The sequence below is a fragment of the Macaca fascicularis genome, chromosome 4 (genome assembly GCF_037993035.2).
Source record: "Macaca fascicularis isolate 582-1 chromosome 4, T2T-MFA8v1.1".
Lineage (NCBI taxonomy): Eukaryota > Metazoa > Chordata > Mammalia > Primates > Cercopithecidae > Macaca > Macaca fascicularis.
In genome coordinates, this window is record NC_088378.1 from 143296421 (window position 1) to 143306220 (window position 9800).

The 9800-nt window shown below is 44.9% G+C and overlaps 1 pseudogene; it reads right to left on the minus strand.

The window, feature by feature from the left end:
• Window positions 1-1832: 1832 nt before the first annotated feature.
• On the minus strand, window positions 1833-6600 carry LOC102135691 (saoe class I histocompatibility antigen, A alpha chain-like; annotated as a pseudogene).
• Window positions 6601-9800: the final 3200 nt, after the last annotated feature.

Below are 9800 nucleotides of genomic sequence, written 5' to 3' on the forward strand. Positions count from 1 at the left end.
AGAGATATTAACCAAATATGGCAGAGTGATAACTTGAATTTTACTGCACCATTCTTTCAGCTTATTTGCACATTTGAAAATTTATACAATATAAGTTGGAAGAATGAGGGAAAAGGGGGGGGGAGAGAGAGAGAGAGAGAGAGAGAGAGAGAGAGAGAGAGCTGAATCTGAATAGGCTAGGGGTTGTGTCCCACTAGGAACCATAATCGATCTTTGCCATTTTGAAAGTGTGTCCCCTGAGCTGCCTTCAGAGAGTTCAGGAGGGAAACCTGTTTTCACAGAAATACCAAGATGCCATCTGCCTGTTTCATTATGTTGACTTTTCCATTAATGCTGCAAATGCCAAGGTCAGTAACACACCCAGCACCTTAGCAGAACCAAGGCAGTGGCTCCAAACTGCACTGCCATTTAAGAATGTCTTTGATGGTGCAGTAAAAAATTTATGTTCATTAAAGTTTGATCCTTGAGTACACATCTTTAATATTTCCTGTGAGAAAATGGGAAATATGCATAAAACACTTATTGCACAGAGAAGCTGGATGGTAGCCTTGAGAAAGGGCACTTGTGTGACTCAGTTATGAGTTCAAACAGCAGATCTCACTCACCCACGGAAAGGCAGTTGCATTAACTCCTGTTTGGGGGTATTATGAATAAAGCTGCAAGAGTATTTGTGCAGAGGATTTTCGAGAACATAAAGATTTCCCGTGTTTGAAATAAGTGCATAGGAGGGCAATTGTTAGTCATAAGGTAAATTGCACGTTCAGTTTGAAGAAAACTGCAATACTCATTTCCAGAGTGACTGTCCCATTTTAAAAAAGACATTCCTACCAGCAATATAAGAGTGACCCAGTTTCTCTGCATCCTTGCCAGCATCTGTTGCTACCTTTATTTTGTATTACAGCCATTCTCATCACTGTGGTTTTAATTTGTATTTTCCTACTGGATAATCATGTTGACTGCCTTTTCATCTGCTTATTAGCCTGGTGTTTATCCTCTTCAGTGAAATATCTGTTCATGTCTTGCTTATTGCCTATTGTGTATTTGGATTTCATTTTTACTGTTGGGTTTTTTAATTTCTCCATATATTCTGAATACAGTCTTTACAGAATATGTTGTCTGTAAATATCTTCTCTCGTTCTGTAGCTTGTCTTTTTAGCTCTTCACAGGTCTCTCACAGAGCAACAGTTTTTAGTGTTGATAAGATCCAATTTGTTAACTTTTTTTTTGATGGAACATACTCTTGGTGTTATGTCTAAGAACTCTGTCCAGTCTTAGTTTGGATGACTTTTTCTTAAAAGGTTTGTAATTTTAAGATTTAAACTTATTATTTATTTTAGAAAAAAAAATTCTTGCCTAGGCTGGCCTTGAACTCCTGGGCTCAAGGGATCCTCCCACCTCAGCCTCCCGAGTAGCTGAGAGTACAGGCCTGTGATACCACACCTGGCTCAATGTTTGCCATTTTAACTCTGTGTTTTACATTAAAGCTTGTGACTCATTTTGAGTTATTTTTTGTATAAAGCATGAAGTTTGGGCTCAGGTTATTTTTTCCCACTGTGGTTGTCTAGTTGTTCCAGCACCATTCGTTGGGAAAGCGCTCCTTCCTTCATTGAATTGCTTTTGTGCTTTTGTAAAAGTCAGTTGTGCATATTTGTATGATTTGCTCATTTTTGGTTGAGTTGCTCGTCTTTGTACATTGAGTTTAAGAACTTGTCTTATATTCTGGATAGATGTTCTTCATCACAAATGTAATTTGTGATCAACTGTGAAAATTTTTCCCTCAATCTATGGCTTGTCTTCTCATTTTCTCAATAATGTCTTTTGAAGCACTTAAGTTTTAAATTTTAACTAAGCCCAATTTCTCTCTCTCTCTTTTTTCATTTGTAGATCATGTTTTTGGTAATTTATCTAAGAATCTTTTGCCTGACTACCCAATGTCACGAAAATTTTCTCCTATATTTTCTTTTAGAAATTTGATAGTTTTAACTCATAAATTTTAGCTGTTTAGGTCTCTAATTTGTTTGAGCTTATATATTTTTTCTTTTTTTATTATGCTTTAAGTTCTAGGGTACATGTGCACAACGTGCAGGTTTGTTACCTATGTATACATGTGCCATGTTGGTGTGCTGCACCCATTAACTCGTCATTTACATTAGGTATTTCTCCTAATGCTATCCCTCTCCCATCCCTCCATCCCACAACAGGCCCCGGTGTGTGCTGTTACCCATCTTGTGTCCAAGTGTTCTCATTGTTTACTTCCCATCTATGAGTGAGAACATGCAGTGTTTGGTTTTCTGTCATTGCAATAGTTTGCTCAGAATGGTGGTTTCAGGCTTCATCCACGTTGCTACAAAGGACATGAACTCATCTTTTTTATGGCTGCATAGTATTCCATGGTGTATATGTGCCACCTTTTCTTAATCCAGTCTGTCACTGATGGACATTTGGGTTGATTCCAAGTCTTTGCTATTGTGAATAGTACCGCAATAAACATACATGTGCATGTGTCTTTATAGCAGCATGATTTATAATCCTTTGGGTATATACCCAGTAATGGGATGGCTGGGTCAAATGGTACTGCTAGTTCTAGATCCTTGAGGAATCACCACACTATCTTCCACAATGATTGAACTAGTTTACAGTCCCACCAACAGCATAAAAGTGTTCTGTTTCTCCACATCCTTTCCAGCACTTGTTGTTTCCTGATTTTTTAATGATTGCCATTCTAATTGGTGTGAGATGGTATGTCACTGTGGTTTTGATTTGCATTTCTCTGATGGCTAGTGATGGTGAGAATTTTTTCATATGTCTGTTGGCTGTATAAATGTCTTCTTTTGAGAAGTGTCTGTTCATATCCTTTGCCCAGCCCCTTTTTGATGGGGTTGTTTGTTTTTTTCTTGTAAATTTGTTTGAGTTCCTTGTAGGTTCTGGATATTAGCCCTTTGTCAGATGAGTAGATGGCAAAAATTTTCTCCCATTCTGTAGGTTGCCTGTTCACTCTGATGGTAGTTTCTTTTGCTGTGCAGAAGCACTTTAGTTTAATTAGATTCCATTTGTCAATTTTGGCTTTTGTTGCCATTGCTTTTGGTGTTTTAGACAAGCTTATATTTTATGTGGTGGTAAGTGTCACTTCGTATTACCTATGCAACTTTATTGACGATCAATTGACAAAAAATGTAAGAATGTCTTTCTAGATTCTCACTTCTGTTCATTGATCTCTGTGTCTCTCACTTTCACACTGTCTGGATTATTGTAGTTTTATAAGACATTCCATCTTTACATGTCTCCTGGACACATAGCCAAGAATGTCCCCAGAGTGTATGATCAGGAGGCAGATGGTGGGATTATACGGTGTATGGACATTAATCAGACTAGGTAAAGCTAATTTGATTTCTCAAGTGCTTGTACCAAGAATGGGAAAGAGCTCATGTTGCTCGTGTTTCTGAAAACATTCACTTGAAGTAGGAGATTAAATATTAAAAGCCACTGTCTTGGCTGCAGAATCACCCTAGACATTTTCTTCATATTCAATTAATAACTTCCTTTTCTTTACTTTTATATTATAAATTATGGCATTATACTTTTGGCATTAAGTTCAAGTGATGCTTCCTTTTAGCCTGAACACTTAGGTTTTATGAAAAAAATAGAGGGAGGGAGAAAACTGTGAGGGAGGAAAGGAGGAAAGAAGGAAGGAAGGACAGAGAAAGACAAAATAAAAATGTTCAAAAAAGAATAGGAGGAAAGGGTTGGAAACGGCAAATATGGCTAATGTTATTAAAATGCAAAGTATTAAAAGATGTGTAGATAATATCCATGGAATAATGGAAACTTAAGAAAGCCTTGGCCAGGCGCAATGGCTCACGCCTGTAATCCCAGCACTTTGGGAGGCCGAGACGGGCGGATCACGAGGTCAGAAGATCGAGACAATCCTGGCTAACATGGTGAAACCCTGTCTCTACTAAAAATACAAAAAATTAGCCGGGCGTGGTGGCAGGTGCCTGTAGTCCCAGCTACTCAGGAGGCAGGAGAAAGGCGTGAACCCGGGAGGCAGAGCTTGCAGTGAGCTGAGATTGAGCCACTGAACTCCAGCCTGAGTGACAGAGTGAGACTCCATCTCAAGAAAAAAAAAAAAAAGGAAGCCTTAATGGTTATCAAGTGCTGTGTCACAAACTACCTCAAAATTTAATAGCTTAATAGAACAAATATCCGTTAACTCAAAGAGATACTACAAACACAAGTAAAATAGATTCTATGGGGGTGGCAGAAGTTGGACGAAGAGAAGGATTTTACAAGTTGAAGTAAGTAAGAGTTATTGATGTGCAGATGGAAATAATTTTTAGTCTAAGTCCTTCAAGGAGCAGATGCCAAGATGAGCTTCAAGTCTGCGGCATTTTATGAGGGGATACACCTGTAAGGGAATATGCGAAGCGAGCCAGAAATCCCAGGAAAAGGCAGCACACCACAATGCAAGTGTGACACCCAGTGCTGGACAGAAGGAGAGAAGGTTTGTTCGACACATTCTAGAGCACAGGCAATCTAAGGAGGGTTGAGCAAGGCCATGGAGGAGTCCTCCAGCCACAGTTGGCCATCAGAGGAGTCCCGTGTCTCCCAGTAATGGCCTGCCTTAGTGCGCCTGCTGTGACCGGTCACTGGCTGGGAACAGCCCATGGGAAGCAGGGCTTCTGCACTAACCCTTCTGAGGATGTCAGAGCACAGGAGCGGAGCTTTGGGACATTATCTAGGTGTATCACTCAGTCCTTCCTTCCTGAGGGTTCTGCACTCTTGAATATCAAACCCTCTCAGGCTGCGTTGCTGGATGATTCTGTTCACATTTACAACAGGACAAGGGGAACCATAAGGCCTCCAAGTGGATCTCTTATTTCCACACACACTTCTGCCTTCCTTGTGTGATAGCAGCCCTGCCTCCTCCTCTTCTCACCTGCTTGTGTCTGGACACATACTATTCAAACATCCCTGGGGGCACCCATAATGTGTAGTTCCATGGACTCTCATTTGTCTCCTTGCCAGGGTGCCCCCTTTGGGAAACCAGGACCTCCTCCCCTGCAGAGCCCCGATATTGGAGAGGAGAAGTGCAAAATCACCCTGAGGGTGAATAGAAGGGATGAGACATGGAGCCACACCTGTTTCAACTTCTTGGTTTTTAGACCCACGTGTTCTTCCTTCTGTAAACACAGCACCATAGGGACGTCTTTGATTTAATACGCGCAGCACATCCTGAAAGCTGGCCCCCATTCCTCAGAGGGCTTCATCCAAGCTGGTACTAAGTTGTGTCTGTGGAGACCTGTCCATGACTCAGTGTGGCTGGCAGCCCCTGGGAGGTGCAGGTGGTGATATGACCAGGAGATGCCTTGGTCATGGCCCACGCTTCATCCCTTTCCCTCTGAGGTGTGTCCCGCGGGCAGATAATGTACTGAAATTCTGAGCCAGTGGATCAGGAATGCCAATAGTGATACTGGCTGAGGGTCTGAGAGTAGAGAGGAAAACACACCACATCGAATAGGTACCTACCCCTGTGAGGATGAACCTCCGCCTCGCCGGCAGCTTCCCACTTGAGCTGGGTGATCTGAGTCGCCGTGTCTGCGGCGGTCAAGGAGCACAGGTCCTGGTTCAGAGCGACGTAATCCCTGCCTTCTTAGGCGAGCTGGTGATACTCCCGGAGAAGGCGCCCCTCGGACCCCTTGTCGCAGCCAGGCATCCTCTAGATGGTGTGAGACCCTGGCCCTGCGCCCGCGGTCAGCCCGGCCCACCGAGCCCCACCCCCACCCCGACCAACCTGCGGGATTTTGGCCTAAACTGAAAATGAAACCGGGTAACGGCTCCTAGGCTGCTCCCCGGTCAAGGGTCTCCGGATCCCGCGGCCTCCGGGTAGATCTCGCACCCGAAGACTCGGGGAGACCCGGACTGTCCGTGGAGGATGTGCAGGGGTAGTGACCTGCGCCCCGGGCCGGTGTCGCTCACAGGCCTCGCTCTGGTTCTAGTAGCCGCTCAGGGTCCGCAGGTTCATTCGGTAAAACTGTGCGTTGGTCTTGGCGGTCCCTGTCTTCTCCTCCCAATATTCCGGCCCCTCCTGCTCCATCCACGGCGCCCGCGGCTCCATCCTAGGACTCGCGGCGTCGCTGTCTAACCGCACGAACTGCGTGTCGTCCACTTAGCCCATGGAGATGAAGCGGGGGCTCCCCGCGGCCGGGCCGGGACGTGGCGGTGTGGAAATACCTCAAGGAGTGGAAGCCTGGGGGCGAGGAGGGGCCTGAGACTCCCCCGACCCTCCTCCCGGCACTGCAACCGGGTTCCTGCGCCCCCGCCGGACGGATCCCTAGCTACTCCCCAAAGAAGCTGTTTCCCTCCCGACCCCGCACTCACCCGCACAGGTCTGGGTCAGGGCCAGGGCTCCCCAGAGCAGCGGAAGGAGGGTCCGGGGCGCCATGCCCCCATCCTTGGCGACGGGGAAGAATCGGAGTCCTGGTGGGTGCGTGGGAACTTTAGAACAGGGACCGTGGCTACATTGATTGACTTCTCTAGAAACCCGACACTCAATAGGAGTGAGAACTGGGGCCGCCCGGTGAGTATCCAGGAAGAAGGACCAGACTCAGGTGGAGACAGGAAGAAGAGAAACCCTTCGGAGATGGGGAATCCCCAACGCTGGGCCTCCCCAATCCACACACCGCTTTCTGAGCCTGAGATTCTGAGAGCCATACCTGGGGCTCTGGGACTTCGCCCTGACCCCGCTACTCCTGTACCAAGCGCTCTGTCTCAATGTCTCCCTGAGTCTTGGCCCAGGAACTGTCTGAGAAACCAGGGAGAAACACACGGCATGGGCCCCGTCCCTCTCTCTTCACTTTTCATCACTGACTCCCCGTCCCAGAACTGGACTCCCTGCCTCCTACTCCTTACCTGTCCCAGTGGACTCTTCTAGAAGAAAACTCACCCCAGAGAGCTTGGTGCCAGAGATTGAGCTTGCCCTGGGAATGGAGGTGTAGAGACAGGGCTTTTTTTTCTTTTCTTTTTTCTTTTTCTTTAAATCTGGAAAAGTTGCGCCTGAGTGCATGAGATAGAACAGAGACCAGTTTGCTTTTTGTTTATTAACTACAGTGGGTAGCAGAATCTTGGTAATCCCTGAATGATCAGTATCTAATCGGTAGAAAATGTGACTTTGGTCCCTTGACATATAAATGTGTCTAAAAGCAGTACAACAGGACTCACAAAGCTCCTAAGTTTCACTTTCCCAGACAATGTATCTGTGACTCCCGCTTGTAGTATTTTATATTTACCTTCATTCCGTAGCCCTGCGTTTCTTTGTGAGTCCAGGACATCTCCTAATACAAAATAGCCACTGTGTTATTTTATGTTGCAACCAGGAGCCAGTACAGACTTTATTCACCTCACAGTGGCAAGCACTCAATGCAGTCACAGTGCCCCTCACCAGTGCTTATGCACTGCCTGCTTTTAGGAAGTATCCACATCTAACTGTTGTGTATATTTTATAGGAACACTTAGTATTTTTAAAATCTGATTAACGTAAAAACAATTAGTTTTCGGGCAGACCCACATAAGGTATTAAAGGTCAACCGCAAAGAACACCCAGCGAGGCTCTGTAGACGGATGTATTAAAAATCTATTAAACAAGTGTTTAAACCTAAGAATTCTGCTGCTTTCGAATTCTTTCCCTCTGCTCCATTTCCTCACCTCCTGCTTCTCCAGCCCTTCCCTCCATCCCTCTCATCCCTCAGGCCCTCCTCTCCCCTTAGTCCCCACCACCCTGTCACTCCCGAATTGTGGCTCTGGCACTGTCCCATGACCTGCTACGTAACTGTTCTCTCCACAGTGGTCCTGCTCCTGTGAGTCACAGTGTGTCATTTCTCCACCTAAAACATTCCAGTGGCTCCACCTTGGTCTTGTGAAGCTTCTGGAATGTCAGGCACGTGAGCATATGAGGGTACACCTGGTTCATTGTAGGGATTAATTTTTGTTGACTGAATGAATGAAATATGAGTGTATTAAATTGCATCACAGAAAATTATAAAATGTAAAATACTGAAAAAGTTCAGAAAGATTTTATTTTATGTAACTAGTTTGCATATTAATTCATCAATTCATTCATGCACTACCACGACCGGCAAAACAACACCCATTTATCTGCTTATAGTTCCTTGCTCAGAAATCTGGGCAAAATGTGGAGAGAATCTCTGTTCTGGGCTTCCAAAAGCTGTGTTTTCATTTTGAATCCTCCTTCAGGCTTATACAGAGGTGGCAGAATGAAGTTTCTGGCAGTTGTAAGACTGAGGTTCCTGTTCCTTGCTGGCTGTCAATATAGAGAACAGGGAGGGCTGTGCTCAATTCCTGGTGCCCAACAGCATTCTTTCCTACACAGCCTCTTCATTTTCAAAGCCCATGGTGGAGGAAACCCCTCATGCTGAATCCCTCTCACACTGTATTTCTCTATGCTCAGGAAGAACCCAGTCCTTTCAAGGACTCACCTGATTAGGACAGTCCAAGCAGGATAAACCCAGTCTAAATTCAACTAATTGAGGTCCTTAATTATATCTGCTAAATCCCTTCACAGTAGCACCTACATTAGAGTTGGTTGAATAACTGGGGGAAGGTGAATGACCAGGAGCTGGTTGTTGAGGCCATCATAGAATCAGCCCAGCAAGGATTGGATCTTCCTTTTGTTTTTAATTGGGACACAGTTGGAAATTGAAGTTCAAGTAAAGTGATCATTGTGAATGGTAATAAAATGCATCCTCTTCACCCATGGACATTCTTCTTACCTTTTAAAACTAAGTTACATGTTTAATGTCTTATAATTAATTTAGGCCAGGTGTGGTAGCTTACGCCTGTGATTCTAGCATCGTGGAAGGCAGGCGAAGGCAAATTTGTTGACTCCAGAAGGTGAAGATCAGCCTGGGCAACATGGAGAAACCCCCATCTCTACAAAAATATTTAGAAAATTAGCCAGGCGTGGTGGTTCATGCCTGTAGTCCCAGTTACTCAGGACGCTGAGATCAGAGGGTCCCTTGAGCCCATGAGGTCGACACAGCAGTGCATGGTGATCATGCCACTGCACTCCAGCCTGGGTGACAGAGTGAGACCCTGTATAAATAACAATAATATTAATAATAATGATAAATTTAGAGCAAATGCAAACTAACATGTAATAATAGATTCTCTTTTGTGAAAATGTGTTAGTTATTTACTATTGCATAACAAATTATGTAAAACTTAGCAGCTCAAAACAGCAAATATTCATCATCTCTAGCAGTTTCCGATGGTCAGGGATCCAGGAGAGGTTTCCCTGAGTGCTTCTGGCTCAGGGCCTCTCACAAGGTTGCAGTCCACTTGTCAGCCTAGGCCTGCATCATCTGAAGGCTTCACTGGGGCGGAGGATTCACATGAAACATGAATCAGTCACATGGCTGTGGAAAAGGCCTAGTTCCTTGCTGTCTGTTCCCAGAAGGCCTCAGTTCTCAGCCACATGGACCTTTCCTCAGGCCTCAGGGCTGCTTATTGCACAGCAGGTGGCTTCCCCCAGAGCTCATGATCCCAGAGACCTTGAGAGAGAAGGGGGAGCCTGCAGTGAGTTTTATGTTCTACACCCAGAGTCACAAACTATTATGTCAGCATTACTCCATCAGTTTGAAGTTGTATTTGTTCGTTCTCACACTGCTATAAAGAAATACCTGAGACTGGGTAATTTATAAAGGAAAGAGGTTTAATTGACTCACAGTTCTGCATGGCTGAGGAGGCTGCCCCCTGAAACTTACAACCATGGCAGAAGTGGAAGC